This window comes from Melanerpes formicivorus, unplaced genomic scaffold, assembly GCF_026170545.1.
Source record: "Melanerpes formicivorus ecotype bairdi unplaced genomic scaffold, bMelFor1.0.p_v2 SCAF_53, whole genome shotgun sequence".
In the NCBI taxonomy this organism is placed as follows: Eukaryota; Metazoa; Chordata; class Aves; order Piciformes; family Picidae; genus Melanerpes; species Melanerpes formicivorus.
The window spans coordinates 3,536,323-3,553,929 of NW_027142405.1; the positions used below are offsets into that span (position 1 = coordinate 3,536,323).

The 17,607-nt window shown below is 46.3% G+C and overlaps 1 long non-coding RNA gene across 1 annotated transcript; it reads right to left on the reverse strand.

The window, feature by feature from the left end:
• Positions 1 to 1,705: 1,705 nt before the first annotated feature.
• On the reverse strand, positions 1,706 to 5,462 carry LOC137452404 (uncharacterized). The gene is made up of 4 exons (XR_010990073.1): positions 5,384 to 5,462; positions 3,599 to 3,690; positions 3,173 to 3,334; positions 1,706 to 1,853 (listed from the first exon to the last, which is right to left on the reverse strand). It is a non-coding gene; the product is annotated as an uncharacterized lncRNA (long non-coding RNA).
• Positions 5,463 to 17,607: the final 12,145 nt, after the last annotated feature.

Below are 17,607 nucleotides of genomic sequence, written 5' to 3' on the forward strand. Positions count from 1 at the left end.
TCTTCCATGCTTCTGTAATTAGGGTTAAAACTCACCACACTTCTGAATCCTGGAGGTGATAAGCCTGGCAGGCCTCAAATAAGTTTCATTCACTATAGCACGGACACCACCACCTTTGAGGCAATCTTTAGAGAGTCTCCCATAACAGGGCTTAAACCTCAGAGTACTTACATTCTGCACCCACATAGTTTATGGTCAAGAGGTTCTGATATGTGAATAAAAAAATTGCATGTATTTTGGGTTATTAGAAGGTTATTTAATTTCTTTTTTCACAGATGGCCTGTGACACTCACAAAGGAAGTATCACAGTGCTGGAAAACAACACCATCAAAATGCTCGTGACATTCAGCTCTATGACTCCTATTTCATGGGACTTCAGGTTTTGCAGACATTTGGCTTTCTCAGGCTCTGTCTAAATCCAGGTTTTGGAAGATAATAGCTGACTGCACATGAAATCAATCTGATAATGGTGGCAGAAAATAATTGGAGGAGATGGCAAAAATGATGCTTGCTGTCTGGATGTAGGGAAACCTTGCCCTTTGTTGCCCAGCTGGAGAAGACCTCCTGGATTTCCAGATGCTTTTGAATGTTCCAGTGGCAGCAGGAGCTACGAGTGTTTATTTCCCCTTCTCCTATCTGCTTGGTGAGGAGATTTCAACCTCTTGTCCTGTTGGACTGTGTCGCCATTGTCTGTGCTTTTCTCATCTCCAGACTGGATTGCTGCCATGTGGTCTGCTCAGCACTATGTCTGAGGACCACTCAGAAACTTCAGCTAATTGCAGTATGCAGCTGCCTGCTTACACATCCACATTTCAGACACAAACCATAGAGCGCAGATGGCACACAGGCTGCGCCAATTTTCAATTCATTTCCAGGTGCAATTCAGGCCTTAGTTTCTAAATCTCCTTGTGATTTGAACCTGCCCATCCCCTAGAGACTACCTCTGCCTACAAGCACTGGGTCCACCATTGAGATGAGCTGTTGAGATGAGCCAGGGCATTTGAACTGACAGTCCCTGGAGCAGCGCATTTGGAAATGGCTTTTTTTCTCAGTAGACGAAGGCCCACAGCTCTTGAATTTGCTTCCTTGTGTGGTGAACCTCCAGGGCACATTGCAAAACTTGTCTCTTTTGTTAAGCTTTAGTTGATACATTGGGGTGGGCTAAGAAGGGAGGTTTTGATGAGACTTTTACTTTCATTGTAGTATAATTCAGTAGGGGATATGAGTTTTGATTTAGTTTTATTTTAACTGTAGCTAATGCAGTCTAAGATTGTGCACAGCATAAATTGAATCAAATAAATAATTACCATTGCTTCAGGCCAGTGGTATTTGCTGAAGAGCCAGAGAAAGAAAGACAAGAGTATTGCTGCACTAGAAAGAATTAAGCAGGTGTGGCCAAACAGAAGGGAGTAAACCAGACTACCTCCTGTAGCTCACGCTGTGGAAGGCTACTGGTTAGTTTCCTTGCAAGGGCATTCTTGAACCTGACATATCCTTCAAGCTTTTATTGAGAGCTCTCTGCAGTATATGACTGCCATTGGTCTAGAGGACAATAGCAGTGATACTGACCAGCACACAGTGTCAAAAAAAAAAACCAAAAAACCTGAAAACCTAACCACTACCACCAAAGCAGGGGGTACAACAACAAACCACAACAGAATCAGATCCCAAAGACTCATTTGTCAAAGAACTAACCTACCTTATGTTCTCTTCTCATTTCAGTCCCCCCCACGCTCCCTTTGTGTGGCTGTCTCTGCTCATTTCCTCAGGTTCCTTTCAGCTGGGTTCGTACACTGCCGATTTGAGCTGAGCCGTCAAACTGAATAACGCTCCCAGAGCAGAAAAGAAAACACCTAGAAAGAAGAAAGGCAGATTGCTGAAAATAACTGAAGGTCTCAGATGACATAGCTGATGCTGTCTGAAGGCACATGTATGTACATATATACACACGTAGGTAAATAGATCCTGGTTGCAAAAAGCATTTCTTTGTGTATATCCACAGTCTGGCAAGGCATCTACTCCTTTTAGGGACAATGACATCTCTCTGAGGTAGAGGTCTGTATATACTTCTATTTAATAATACACTTAAAATTCATGATAGCTTGTGGGTATGCAATGACAATTGTAGACCTTCAGTTTCCGTAGCTGTGTGGCAGAGAAGACTTCTTGCCTAGAGCTCACGGGACAAAACTATGGAAAAATCACTCCGCAAAACTCACCCCCAAACCCAGGAAAGGACAGAAACCCAGCTTCCCAAAATATCTAACCAGGGAAGAGGAAGGAGATGGAAGCTTTTTAAACTGTAGTTTCTTTACCAGTAGAAAAGCTTTGTTGAGGGAGTTTCGCTCTCCAGTTGTGGAAAGGGAACCGAAAGCTGCCTCAAAAAGGCAGCAGTTTTTTTTCCCCTAGGATGAGGATTGGCATAGTGGTGGAAGAAACAGTTTTATACCATCTGCTTCCCCCTCTGGTTCAGAGGAGAGGCAAAGGACAAGAATGCCATGCACCACTCTTGGCAGCATGATTTGCAGCAGGCCAGATTAAACTCCTGCCAGTAAAGCCTTTATGTTGCTAGACCATCGTGTCTTCTATCATCATGTACATGCCCATGTTTGTGATCACACAGATGCAGTAAGGTAAAGGTATGTATCCATAGGTTCACACATTTGTGTTCCAGACCTTTTTAAATTTTGTGGGAGTTCAGTAAGGCCATTTAACTATGTCTGTAGGTTGGGGTTTGGGGTTTGGTCGGTTTTGTGGGGTTGAGGGTTTGTGTGTGAGGGTTTTGGGGTTGTTGTGTTGTTTGTTTGTTTTTTCCTTGATTTTCTTGCTAGCTCCTTTTTAAATACTGAAAAATTTCTCAGTGGCATTAATTCTACAGCTCTTGCCACAGGCCCATAGTCTCTGGATAGCTTTCAACTGTATAGAGACAGCTTAAAAGGATTTTAAAAATCACCTGTGTGGCTCTGCCTCATTTAAAACTCTGCCTCATGACACATTTTTAACTGAGTCCCCATTACCAGACTAGATCTGTTCCTCCCTTCATGAAAGACTTTTCTCACCATGACCATAAACCTATGGGAAATACATTACAGTGCAAGTACCTCCCAGCTCACCTACAACATATAAATGGGACTGACATATTCATGATGAGCCATCAGTACAAAGAACTTACTGAGCACATAATTCATTGCCACTGTCATAAAGTAGTTGCTAATAATCCCAAAGTCTTCACAAATTCTTCTTTAATGACAGCTTTAAAGTTGATTTGCCTCTCAAACTCCAGAAAGAGAAGTCTGGGTTTATTATTCTCTCTTCATAGGTGCAGCTCTCAGCCCTGTGGAACAAATTTAATGTCACTAGTTTGAATTCCCCCATTGATGAGCTCATGTTCTTCAAGTCACAGTATCACAGTGTTGCCAAGGTTGGAAGAGTCCTTGAGGATCATCGAGTCCAACCTGTAATCACAGACCTCATGACTAAACCATGGCACCAAGTGCCACGTCCAATCTCCTCTTGAACATCTCGAAGGGTGGTGACTCCACCACCTCCCTGGGCAGCCCATTCCAATGACTCTCTCGGTGAAGAACTTTCTCCTCACCTTGAGCCTAAACTTCCCCTGGTGCAGCTTGAGACTGTGTCCCCTTGTTCTGGTGCTGGTTACCTGGGAGAAGAGACCAACCCCTTCCAGACCTTGATGGGAAGAATGAAAGCAAAAAAGTCACTGTAAGATGGGTTTGTTACATCAAGAGCAGGAACACAGCCCTACCATTTGCAGGCAGAGGTCTTCCTGTCCCTCAAGCTTCTGGGAAGCCATTCACAGTGAAACCCAATAGCAGGACAAAGGCAACAGGCATTTCCTGCACCAAACATCTGCCCAAGACTCATGACTGCAGTTGGAAAATGACTCATTCCCACATGACAAAGACATTTTTGGGCGCTACCTGGGTCAACCTCACTAGCAAAGTTTAATTGGAGAGGTACATGAACAACCCTAGCAGAAAAGAAAAGCTATTGTTTGAGAGTGAATCTCAAAGTCATGTTGCATCTCACTAGCTGCCAGGAGAGCACAAGGCAGGTTAGGACAGGAGGCTTTCCTGAGAGCAGAGGATGCTGTTTGTGGCGCTTCCAGCCTTGTACAGCTAGACTTGTCAAAGCCATATTTCTGATGCTTGCACCTTGCCTTCATGCTTGCCAGGAAGAAAAAGAAAAAAAAATCCAACAAAACATCCACAACCAAACAAAAAAATCCCACCACAACCGAAAAAAAACACAACTTCCACTGGTGAAAATATTATAGCCTTGGCAGGAGAGGACCTTGTCTGGAGGGTAGTATGAGTCAGTTGTAAGGGGCTTTTGTGTGTATGCACGTATATGTGTGTGTGTGTGTGCATTAACAGAGTATGCTGTCAGGGACTGATTTTCAATGATGCAAGTCTCCTCTAACTGATAACACTCTAAATAACAGGTGAGTGACTCCTGGCAAGAAGGAGATTGTCTGACCTCATTGTTTGCCTTTTTTCCCCCCTCTTTGTTCTTCACAAATAAAGGTTTTTTAATAAACTGAAAGGTCCTCCGCTCCTGCCTGATGATAAAATGAAAGGAACCAGTGAGGTATGGTACAACGTGGCAGCAAAAAAAGAGAAGCTCATCAGAAAATAACAAAGGTGCAAGTTAAAGATAAGGCAGCTGTCAGAGATTAATCCTGCTGGCCTGATTGTTTTCTTTAATACCAAGGCCTGCAATAGCAAGCGATAAGTTTGCTGAGTAATTTGGTTTTTGGTGAGGAAATAAAATTCAGGTAGGCCTCATAATTGATTTCCTTTTCTTTAGTTTTCTAAACATTAAACAAAACAAAACAAAAACCCAAACCCACCTCTGTCTGCTTTGACTACACTTTCCTTTTTTCAGATTTGCTCCAAGGCTGTGAGTTCCCCCTCAAGCCAGGTCTGTGAGAAGATAACTCAGAGGGCAAAAGGACCCTTTCCTTCTCTAGCATTCTCCTGGGAACACTTTTGTTTTGTCCTAAACCCTAACTGCAGGTCTTGAATTCTCCCTGGTGGTGGCTTCATTTTACTGTCTGAAAGTGGGCAAAATCTGAGATGGTGGAAAAAGCAAATGTCAAAGGAAAGTCAGTGTTCCGTGTCATTCGTGGGTTGATCATGGTGTTGGCCACCACCTGTGGGAGAAGCAGCGCAGAAGGATGGTGCGGCTAGGATGAGGACTGGAAAAAAATCATTGCTGTCAAGCCATGGAGGCTATCCAAGAGGGTCACTGGTTGGAGCACACGCACACAGCTCACCGCAGTGGCACATTGGGGATCCCATCTGGTCCCTGCCCTTGGACATGGAAGAGGGAAGAGTAGCGAGCAGGAGGCGTTACCTACCACGTCAAGCTGATGAAAATCCACTCCCCACCCAAATCTTCCTGACTTAGGGGTGCACGCAGGCAGCAGCTGTGGGAGGAAACAAGAGAGACAGTAAGTTGAGGGAGAAATACCTTTCCAAATCAGAGATTCTATAGCAACAAGGCAGAGTCACACTCGAGTGAGATGATGCTCCTGAGAGAGAAACATTGTGAGTGCGAGTGTGCATGCACATGTGTGGGTGCAGGGTGCACATGTGTGTGTGCTGCCTGCACACAGGAGGCAGCACCAGCAGAGTGTTATTTATCGTGACAAAATGAACAGCCCCCAGGATGCTCATCCAGCAGCTAATTTCTCATCTTATCTATTATGTGAATGAGATGGGAAAACAGTTTCCTGTTTTTCACAGATATCACTAACATGAAAGATACAGAATGAATTCCCTTGAAAGCCGTGCAGTCAGCTCCAGCCACAGACTCATTTGTTTCAATGGAAGGAATTAATGCAGTCAGGGCTGCCCATTGATGGGAAACAAGTCTATAAAAACTCTCTATAGAAGCAAATGTGCTGCCACCACCTCCAAAACAGATGAAGAGCTTGGCGGACGCTTTGTCCCCATCCATTGATAGCACAAATGCAGACGCAGGCTTGTGCACCACGCCAGCACACACATTTAAACCTTGTCGTTATTCAGAATGGGTATTTTTCATGTTACAATGCTGCACTGGTGCTACATGAAAAAGGCAAACTGTACAATGAGGTTACCCTCAGTGAAAAAATCCTTTGCAACTCGGGAGCTTCTGAGGGGCTTATACCAGTTGTAAGAGCAAGAAGTGATGGACGTGCTGATCCACCAGTCTGCAGTATCCTACAGCTTTGGAAAAAGCCCTGTGTGAGAGGCAAAGAGCAGGGCTGGACAATCTAATATTAAAGCCAGGCTGTCATGAAAGAAGGCCCCATATCTCTTTTTAAAGCATAAACTCACAAGAAAGCCTATTTAGAAATGCAACAATCTGTCTGTGTGTTCATAAGCAGTCAGTGTCCGTGACCTTGCTGCAGCTACAGCTACCCAGATGTATGACAGAGTGGAAAGTGCAACACCGTGTTAACACTTTTCAGGCCATTTCTGCCGGGTTTATGTTGGTTTCCACCTCTTCGTTTTTCCCAGCAGAGGGAGCACCAGGGCTTGGATGAAAAGGAAAGGGTGGAAGGTACCAGACTCTCAGGGCAGAAATAAGGCAAAATCTGATATGCCTGGCAATAACCTTACCGCACTTTCCCCTTCCCTGGAAACAGGTCCCGCAGCTCTGGCATTCATCCCTGTGCTGCCAGCACCATGGGGAAACTCTGCAGCACAAACAGCGAGATGTTGAGCTGACCTGACACTCAAGGGGTGGGAACTACAGCCTCATAGGCATGGGAGGTGGAGGATGCTGCAAGCACCAGCATCATGGCCACGGCAGTCACACTGCTGAGGGACAGGCTGCCTGCATGGAGTGGGCTCTCCTGGGCCTACTGCTCTGGTTGCAGCTCTTGCTCGCATCACAGGGCCACATCCTCACAATCTCTGCACCCCTCACTTGGGAAGGCCAAAGCCCTGAGAGGCAACAACCCTTAAAAAGATCGCTTATTATTAAAAGTTTCCTTTTGCTTCCTTCTTCTCTTTCAGAGTCAGAAATAAGAGGAAGCAGGGAAAGGAGACAACCGACACTTCCTGTAGAGGGGACACCTTCTAAAAGGGCAATCCGAACCCAGCCCTTGGTTAGAGAGGGATTGGGAACAGATACAAAGTACCGCTTTTGACCATACCAGAGTAGGATATGTGCAGCCTCATTGAACAACACAGAGATTCACCTCTCCCACCCAAAGACAATGGGCAACGATCTCTCCTTTTCATGTTTTGGCTCTTGCCACTCCTGCTTTTTTACTCCTGACCTTAGAAGCAGCGGAATCTTTCTGCCGTCACTCAGCTGAAAACACAGTTTATCCTGCGCAGGCTGAAGTGCATCGTCTGACCTGCTATAGCTGGAGGAAGAAGGAAAGGCAGCTGTCCCCTGCAGTGAGATCAGGGTTTGACTCATGAACCAAGTGATGCATGTGCTATGTATTCCTGCCTTCTTTCTTCTCTTGAATCTACATGACACCCAGGTTGGGTGATAGTGGGTAAACACCTTGTGAAAGGGAGAGTGAGGAGGAGAAGTGGGATGGGGAGTAAGAGAAAGCTGAAGAAGGTTAAAAGAAATGAGAAGAGACAACTCTGGTACTTTAGTATACTATGAAGAGATGCTTCAGTTACACTGCAGCAAGGCACTAGGGTAGCAGAAATGAAAATAAATTCAGCCTACAGTTCTAATGAAGTAAATTCCAGAGTGGGCTGAGACCTTAACTGATATAAATGAGGATCATTATCTTCACTCTGCTATTCTGCTCAGCACAGGGCAAGGAGTGTAGAGATAGGAGGAGCTGACCAGGGGTGTGACAGTGTGAAGTACAGCCCTGCCACCCTGCTGCTGTCCCATGACAAGGAGACTCATGCACAGGGACAGCTACAATGCCATTTGCGAGCTGTGTGGACCATCTGCAATCCTCAGCCATCCCAGGGTTTACCCCAGCTCTCTGGTCAGGAGAATGATATCTGGATGCCAGCCTGGCAGGAGAAGTGGTGGGTCTCCAGAGGGACAGAGTGTGAGTGGCTTTGTGTTCCCGTGTGATTCCTATCAGGACACTGTCAGCATCAGCCACCCACTGGGGAGGCTTGCTTGGCATTAGCTGTCTTCCTCTTCCCAACAACATCCACTCAGGCTGTTGGCATCAGCCTTGCCACCCTGGAGACAAAGTCGAGCACTGGGAGACAGGAATAAGCAAGTACAAAGCACAGCACTTACCTGCCCACAGTGGTTTATTGCTTACCCATAGGGTGAGTGAGGTGTGCGTGCGTTTGATGCTTCCTGCTGTTCCACACAAAGTCAAAGCTCTGTATTGGTGTGAAGCAGAGCAGTGCATCTGCTCAGCAAAGCATTGGGTCATTGGGAACAAACCTCCACTCTCAGCCCACTAGCAGGACTCAGCCTCCTCAGTGTACCCAGCAAACAGTTTAAGCTGCCTATTGCGCCTGCGTGTGATCTAGCCAGGCTCACCTGGGAGGCCACCTCTCCCCACCAGCCATCCATCTCCTCCTGACAGCAGCGCCCAGCCGCTCTCCCACAGACCTGTGATTTATGTGGCATGGAACTCGCTACCACCAGAAATTAAAATGACCTCAAATTCGCCATATTCAACATTAAACTTAGAAGCTTGCAGCACTATCACCTAACCTCTTTTCTGACCCCTCCATCAACTCTTTCCATGCTCCTCTCAGAAGGAATGATGAAAGGGATGTAGTATATGGCAGGAGCCCTCTCTCAGTCCTCTCTATCACCATATCTATGTGTTAATATCTCATATTTAATATTGGCATCATAAATCCCTCGTGGCTTAGGCAGGTATGGCATGTAAGAAGGCAACAACTTCACACAGAGTTTCTGAACATTTACCCCTAATGAGAAGATCTGAAGCTCAGACAGATCAGAGAAAATAAAGACACATTAAGATAATTCATCGTGGCATTAAATCAAACTCTTATCAGGATATTGCCTTTAACATTTCTCTAAGACTTAGGCAAAAGCCTGTCATTCAGACTCAATGGAGACATGTACCTCACACAAGTGGCTCTGATGTAGGTGCAGGGTAGTGGTGGCAGAATTTAAGAGTGAATTCCTAATGAAAAACTGAAGGCTTGACTCAATTTAGTATTTTTAGTAATGATCTCAATGAAAGTCCCATTAGAAAGATACTGAAATGGAATAATGAAAATTAGCCTGGCATTTTCATCCCCGAAGATGTTGGCACTTTGAGGTCATATTTTGGAGCTGAGAAACCAAATTTGAGAATCTAATGTCAAAATGTTTTAAGGTGGTTCGTTTGGGGTTTTGCACTCTCTGTATTACTTACCAGTTGCATCGAGATGGCTGTGGTAACTGACATCGAGTAATGCCACAAAAATTGTAATAATTAGCTCCCAAATTAAACAAATCACCAAGTGAACTAGTTCTGAAATGCTACAAGGCAAATTTCCAAAAGTGAAATTTCAGAGAAAATATTTAAACAAACATATTTCTGGTTCAAACAGGGTAGAAATAACACACTCAGCGAGCTGAAAATTCGGTTTCAGCCATCTGTGGTGAAGGCTTGTATCTGAGCACTTCTCCCAAGCAGGCAGGCAGCATACTACTCCCTTCTCTCTGAGGATGCAGGCTAGCATGTGTTGGGGTAGGAGGTCCTCTGCTTGACTTCTCCCAGTTTGGTCTGTGCAGCTGTAGGAGAGAAAAAGGGGTGACGGAAGTTGGATATAAGCTCTAGCAATCCTCTTGTTAGAAAAAAAACCTGTGCTTCATCCTACTCCAGAGCCCAGGACTGTAGCGTGCGCAGTGTGGCTTTTTGCATGCTAGAAACCCAATCCAGATGCTCATTTTCACCACCATGCCGCAGCAAATGACTCATCTTCGATCTCAGCCATAACCAGAGAAAGGGTTAGGACAGAGTTCACATGAGGTTTTGTTTATCTCTATTTTTCTTTGGAAGACCAGACCAGAGAGAGTTGCATTTGGGTAGTAGAGTTCTTTTAAATTCACAACATTTGGGTAGCTGTAATGTGGTTTCCTCGATAGCTTTACAGCAAGGCTAACAACGTTTAGACAAGCACAGTTAGGTCTAACTCAAACTACTACATCAAATAAGCTAATTTTGCCCTGGAAAACTTTTTTCTTTGTCCTGCTTTGAGAAAAAGCCATCCACAACATCATGATGGAGTGAATGATCCAGAGTGATTATGGTAAAAGTGCTAAACCCATCTCATCATTAAGTACACCTTGCACCAGGATGATGGGCCTCACGTGTGGTGGTGCCACCTCCTTTTCAAAAGCAGTGGGGCTGCTTCTGCCCTCAGCAGCTCCTAAGCCTTACTGAGCACCTTCCATCAGACATTTGCTGCAGATGCTTGCACAAATCAGGTTTAGCAGCACTTTCTGGAGCAGTTAACAGACTTCAGGGAAAAGCTCTGTAAGCTCTAGGAGAGGTGGTATCAAAGTCAACTGAAATACCAGCTTGAGAAACAATCTCTATGAATTTCATCTCTCTCTCCCAGTCTAGAGAGAGAGTCTCTCCTGCCATACACTGGTTTCAGCCTGGCTGACCCCTGTGCCAGGAAAGCACAAGAGGAGGACTGTGGCCTTCCCAGAGCTCTGTCCTGAGGGACTCACATCACTTTAAGAAGGACATTGAAATACTTGAACGTGTCCAGAGAAGGGCAACAAGGCTGGGGAGAGGCCTTGAACACAAGCCCTATGAGGAGAGGCTGAGGGAGCTGGGATTGTTTAGCCTGGAGAAGAGGAGGCTCAGGGGTGACCTCATTGCCCTCTATAACTACCTGAAAGGTGGTTGTAGCCAGGAAGGGGTTGGCCTCTTCTCCCAGGCAACCAGCACCAGAACAAGGGGACACAGTCTCAAGCTGCGCCAGGGGAGGTTTAGACTCGAGGTGAGGAGGAAGTTCTTCACCGAGCGAGTCATTCGTCATTGGAACGGGTTGCCCAGGGAGGTGGTTGAGTCATCGACCCGGGAGGCGTTCAAGAGGGGATTGGACGTGGCACTTGGTGCCATGGTCTAGTCATGGGGTCTGTGTTGATAGGTTGGACTCGATGATCCTCGAGATCCTTTCCAACCTAAGTTATACTGTGATACTGTGATACTGTGATACTTCGCAAGACATCCTCAAAATGAGTCTTGTCTGGAAGGTGCCCCTGGAGCAGTCACCAAGGTTCTGTGTCCTCAAATCACGCATGCCGTTGAGTAACCCTGACTTATCCCAGCTGAAAGGGTGTATCCAGTTGTTGCACTTCACCGCTGAAAAATTTTTGGTGCCTCTGGTGCACAAATCCTCACCTCTTTGAATAGGATTTGGTTCTCTTTGAATACAATTCTCTTTAGTTTGAAAATATGGAATAAAGATGGTTTCAACCCAAGCAAATACGCCTAACCGACACCAAAGAGAAGGAAAGATTGGGAATGGTTGGTTAAAACAAGAGTGACCCAGCACTGCTGCTCTACTTATTACAATCTGCACAGTTTTTGGAGGGACATGGTAATTTACAAACATAAGAAGATCAGAACTTTGCCCTGAGGAGCTGTTTTAGCTTAAATTCAGCAGACCAAGCATAAACAAGACTGGGTAACAAGAACATATAGAATTTAAATAGTAAAAAGTAAAATAATGAATAATAATTTTTTTAACAAGTAGTGCTTGAGGCCACAAGTTATCCTTTAATTGACAGCAGCTCAAAGGAAACTTCCCCAGGGGTAAGTTGTTTCATAACTGCCTGCTGTGGGTTTCTTCTCTGTTCCCTTGAAGCTGACTCCATCAATGACTGGTGATAGGGCTTGGGAGCCACCGAGCCACTTCCTCTGACATCTGACCTCTCCTCTCATCCATCTCCTCTCAGGTCTGACTGCAAAGGAGGTACCTCCCCAAAAGGTGGTGTGAAATGGGAAAAAGGCCAGAGGAAAAGTCCACCCAGCATCAAAATGCTGGAGAAGGAATCAGGGTGGTAAAGCCTGAGCCAATTGTGAGTCAGACCCTGGACAAGGACTCTGGAATTCTGAATTTTGTCCCAGCCTTGACCTTAGACAAGCTCTTCTGTCTCCATTTCTCTCTGTCCACTCTCAAATGCCATCTGGGATCCTGCTCCTCGCTGAAGTTTGCCAGTGTAAAGCAAAATGCAGGGGCGGGGGATGGGGGAAGAGATGAAAATGAGCTTAATGATGAGCTTAAATTCAGCTCTTGAACGAATTAAGGGGGGGAAAGGGGTGTATCGCCTTTGGATAGGGGGCCAGGTAACTCATGATACATTTAAGGATGTTGCTAGATCATGTAGGAGAAAAATCAGAGAGGCAAAAGCCCGGTTAGAACTTAAACTGGCCACTGCTGTGAAAGAGAATTAAAAGCATTTTAATAAATTAATGCTAAAAAGAGGGGCAAGAAGAACCTCACTCTTTATTGGACCTGGAGGGGAACATTGTAACTAAAGATGAGTAGAAGGCTGAATCACAGAATCACAGAATCACCAAGGTTGGAAGAGACCGCAAAGAGGTACTAAATACCTTCTTTTCCTCCTTTTTCAACAGTAAGGCAGGAGGACTTCAGGACAACTGGCCTCCCGAACTGGTAGTGAGCAGTATAATGCCCCTGAAATCCACGAGGAAGTAGTTAGAGACTTGCTGAGCCACTTGGATACTTGTAAATCCATGGGACCAGATGGGATCCATCCTACAGTACTGAGAGAGCTGGCAGATGAGCTGGCCAAGCCTCTCTCCATCATTTACCACCAGTCCTGGCTCACTGGAGAGGTCCCAGATGACTGGAAGCTGGCCAATGTGATGCCCATCCACAAGAAGGGCTGGATGGAGGAACCTGCAAACTACAGGGGTTAAGTCCACCATTAATACGTTTGCAGACAACACCAAGTTGGGAGCAGGTGTTGATCTGTTAGAGGGTAGAAGGGCTCTCCAGAGGGACCTTGACAGGCTGGACAGATGGGCAGAGTCCAACATGATGGCATTTAACAAGTCCAAGTGCCAGGTGCTGCACTTTGATCACAACAACTACATGTAGCGCTACAGGCTGGGGTCGGAGTGGCAGGAGAGCAGCCAGGCAGAAAGGGACGTGAGGGTAGTGGTTGACAGCCAGCTGAACATGAGCCAGCCATGTGCCCAGGTGGCCAAGAAGGCCAATGGCATCCTGGCCTGCATCAGGAATAGTGTGGCCAGCAGAGGCAGTGAAGTCATTCTGCCCCTGTACTCAGCACTGCTTAGGCCATACCTTGGGTACTGTGTCCAGTTCTGGGGCCCTCAATTTAAGAAGGATACTTGAACGTGTCCAGAGAAGGGCAACAAGGCTGGTGAGAGGTCTTGAGCAATAGCCCTATGAGGAGAGGCTGAGGGAGCTGGGATTGCTTATCCTGGAGAAGAGAAGGCTCAGGGGAGACCTTATTGCTGTCTACAACTACCTGAAGGGAGGTTGTAGCCAGGTGGGGGTTGGTCTCTTCTCCCAGGCAACCTGCACCAGCACAAGAGGACATAGTCTCAAGCTGTGCCAGGGGAAGTTCAGGCTCAAGGTGAGGAGAAAGTTCTTCACAGAAAGAGTAATTTGCCACTGGAATGTGCTGCCCAGGGAGGTGGTAGAGTCACCATCCCTGTAGGTGTTCCAAAAAGGACTGGACGTGGCACTTGAAGCCACCGTTTAGTTAGTCATGAGGTGTTGGGTGACAGGTTGGACTTGATGATCTCTGAGGTCTTTTCCAACCTGGTTGATTCTATGATTGTATGAAAAAAAAAGGGATTTAGTACTTAAAAATCTGGGAAAATGTTCAAAGACAGGTGAGTGGAGGGAGTTCAAATGAACATTAGATGAAGAAAGGATTTCCAGTGTCGCTACTAATTATTATGGGCAAAAAACCCCAACAGTCTAGAAAACCCAAACCTGGCTTTGAATTCAGTAATGGCTGGGACACATTCTTCACCTGGGAACAACAGAGAATTTTTGTCTTAAGTACCTAATGGTTGCAGAGGGACCTCGACCGACTGGACAGATGGGAAGAATCCAATGGGATGGCATTCAACAAGTCCAAGTGCCGAGTGCTGCACTTTGGCTACGGCAACCCCATGCAGAGCTACAGGCTGGGGTTGGAGTGGCTGGAGAGGTCCCAAACAGAGAGGGACCTGGGGGTGCTGATCGACAGCCAGCTGAATATGAGCCAGCAGTGTGCCCAGGTGGCCAGGAGGGCCAATGGCATCCTGGTCTGCATTAGGAATAGTGTGGCCAGCAGGAGCAGGGAGGTCATTGTGCCCCTGTACTCTGCTTTGGTTAGGCCACACCTTGAGTACTGTGTCCAGTTCTGGGCCCCTCAGTTTAAGAAGGACATCGAAACACTTGAATGTGTCCAGAGAAGGGCAACAAGGCTGGGGAGAGGTCCTGAACACAAGCCCTATGAGGAGAGGCTGAGGGAGCTGGGATTGTTTAGCCTGGAGAAGAGGAGGCTCAGGGGTGACCTTATTGCCCTCTACAACTACCTGAAAGGTGGTTGTAGCCAGGAAGGGGTTGGCCTCTTCTCCCAGGCAACCAGCACCAGAACAAGGGGACACAGTCTCAAGCTGCGCCAGGGGAGGTTTAGACTCGAGGTGAGGAGGAAGTTCTTCACCGAGTGAGTCGTTCGTCATTGGAATGGGTTGCCCAGGGAGGTGGTTGAGTCATCGACCCTGGAGGCGTTCAAGAGGAGATTGGACGTGGCACTTGGTGCCATGGTCTAGTCATGGGGTCGGTGTTGATAGGTTGGACTCAATGATCCTCGAGGTCCTTTCCAACCTAAGTGATACTGTGATACTGTGTAAAGATGGAAACTTTTCATGATTTTCCCTCCTTCTCACAAAAGTTCGTCATCACTTTTAACAAGATGATCACCCGAGTTACTACTGAGTGGTTTTGCTCCCAGAAAAAAAAAAGAACCAAAATACCTACTTCCAGTACATTAAGTATCTCAAGAGTTACTCTGCTAACAAATTTCATTAAAGGATGCTGTGGCCTGTTTCACAAGAGAAAAAAATAAAATTCCATTCTGGTCCCTGCATAATGAAAATAACATTGAAAGTTCAGAATTTGACAAAGCTGTTTTCCTAATTCGAGGCCTGCTCTATTTTTCACACAGTGTTGACAAGAGCTAGATGAGGGAGAAATTCTGTTTCCATCATCTATTCAATCTCTCGTCTCTCTGATGATTAGTGAGTGCCTGTTTCACTGGTGTTTTCTTGTTAAACAGAAACTCGTCCCATAGAAACACAACTCGAAACTATCAAATCATTTCGCAACTGACAGATGGCAACAGCTCTCTCTGCACAGTCCTCAGCTGGTTCTAGCCAGCAATGTGGAGGTAAGAACTGCTGTATCACGATCAAACTCCGTATGCCTCATCCATCCTTTAATATTCCCTCTCTGAAATACAGGCACAAAAATGCTGCAGTCACACAAATCCACCGGTAAAAGCCAGCTCACACTCGGTGCTTCACTCTGCTTTCCAATTAACTTCTTAATTAGGAAATCTATTAAAAAAATAATAATAAAAGATTTCAGAGTAAATTGATTTTCTCTGTTTACAGCTGCCCCTAACTGAATTACCCAGCACACAGAAAGAGGTGAGCAGCAACAGGGGGAAGTTCAAAGGCTTAAGTATAGTTTTTGAAATCCAGATGAAGGTGCTCCCCACCACAAGGAAGATTTTCAGCCGTTGTCCTGTTGCCTTAGGAAATTATTTCTTTCAAAGCAAACAAGCGAGGAAGGCTGAGGGGCATGGCAATGAACAAAATGAGGTGGAAACTCATCACCTCTGCACCACGTTCCAGTTTCAGCCTGGCAAGCTACTGAACAAATATCACTACTCTGTAATGACCTCTCAACAGACTCTTTGGATGCAATTCAAGACACAGGGAGGTGATTGTCCCCCTCTACTCAGCTCTGGTGAGGCCTTACCTGAAGTACTGCATGCAGCTATGGAGTTCTCAGCACAAGAAAGAGACATAGATCTGTTGGAGCAGGTCCAGAGGAAGGCTACAAAAATATCAGAGGGCTGGAACCTTTCCTGTGAAGAAAGGCTAAGAGAGATGGTGTTCTTCATCCTAGGGAAGGCTCTGGGGAGACCCTTCTGCAGCCTTTCAGTACTTAAAGGGGCCTGTAAGAAAGATGAGGACAGACATTTTAGCCCTGTCTGTTGAGACAAGGGGTGATGGGTTTACAATAAAAGCAGAGAGATTTAAATTAGCTATAAGTAAGCTATTTTTTGCAATGAGGGTGGTGAGGCAGTGGCACAGAGTGGTGATAGATGCCCCATCCCTGGAAACATTCCAGGTCAGGTTGGATGGAGATCTCCTCAACCTGATCTAATTGAAGATGTCTTGGGTCACTGCTGGGACATTGGCCCAGATGATCTTGAAAGGTCCCTTCCAACCCGAACTGTTCTGATTCTGTGTCTGTACGTCAGTGGTTGGCAACACTGAATATATCCAAGTACGGTCTCATATCAACCTGCCTGTGAGCTGAAGGTCTGCTCACTTTTACTTGTAGGCACAGAATGGAATTCTTCTGCATTTATTATAAACACACAGAAAACAGTGAAAAAGCAGGGGAGGGAGATAAAAACGTCCCGGCAGAGATTTTACCCGAGAGGCCACGGCCGCAGGGTTGGCAGTTCAGGGTTTTCAACACCAACGACCGTATTCCTGAGGGAACACTGCCACCTAGCGGTCCTGCACGGCGTCGCCGACGGGGCTTGCACGGGGCCTGCGCCGGGCCTGCGCCGGCAGCGCGGAAGCAGCTGGCGTCCTAAGCAGCCTCGTTTTTGCTGCACCGAGCCTTCGGCATAGAATTGTAGAGTTATTATGGTTGGAAAAGACCATTTTTTAACATCATCGAGCCCAACTGTTACATAACTATCAAAGCTGGGGGTAAACCATGTCCTTAGGACAATATTTGTCTTTTAAACACCTCCAGGGATGGAGATTTAACCACCTCCGTGGGCAGCCTGTTCCAGCGTTTGAGAACTCTCTCAGTGAAGAAGTTTCTTCTAACATCCCACCTAAACCTCCCCATATTGCTGTCTACAACTACCTGAAAGGTGGTTGTAGCCAGGAGGGGGTTGGTCTCTTCTCCCAGGTAACCAGCACCAGAACAAGAGGATACAGTCTCAAACTGTGCCAGGGGAAGTTTAGGCTCGAGGTGAGGGGAAGGTTCTTCACTGAGAGAGTCATTAGCCACTGGAATGTGCTGCCCAGGGAGGTGGTGGAGTCACCATCCCTGGAGGTGTTCAAGAGGGGATTGGATGTGGCACTTGGTGCCATGGTTTAGTAGTCATGAGGTCTGTGGTGACAGGTTGGACTTGATGATCGTTGAGGTCTTTTCCAACCTTATTGATTCTATGATTCTATGTGCAACTTGAGGGCATTCCCTCCCATCCTTATCACTTGTTACTAGAGAGAAGAGACAGACCTTCCCCCCACCTCCCTCCAAACTCCTTTCAGATAGTCATAGAGAGTGAGAAGGTCTCCCCTCAGCCTCCTTTTCTCCACTCTAAATCCCAGTTTCCTCAGACACTCCTCACAAGACTTGTTCT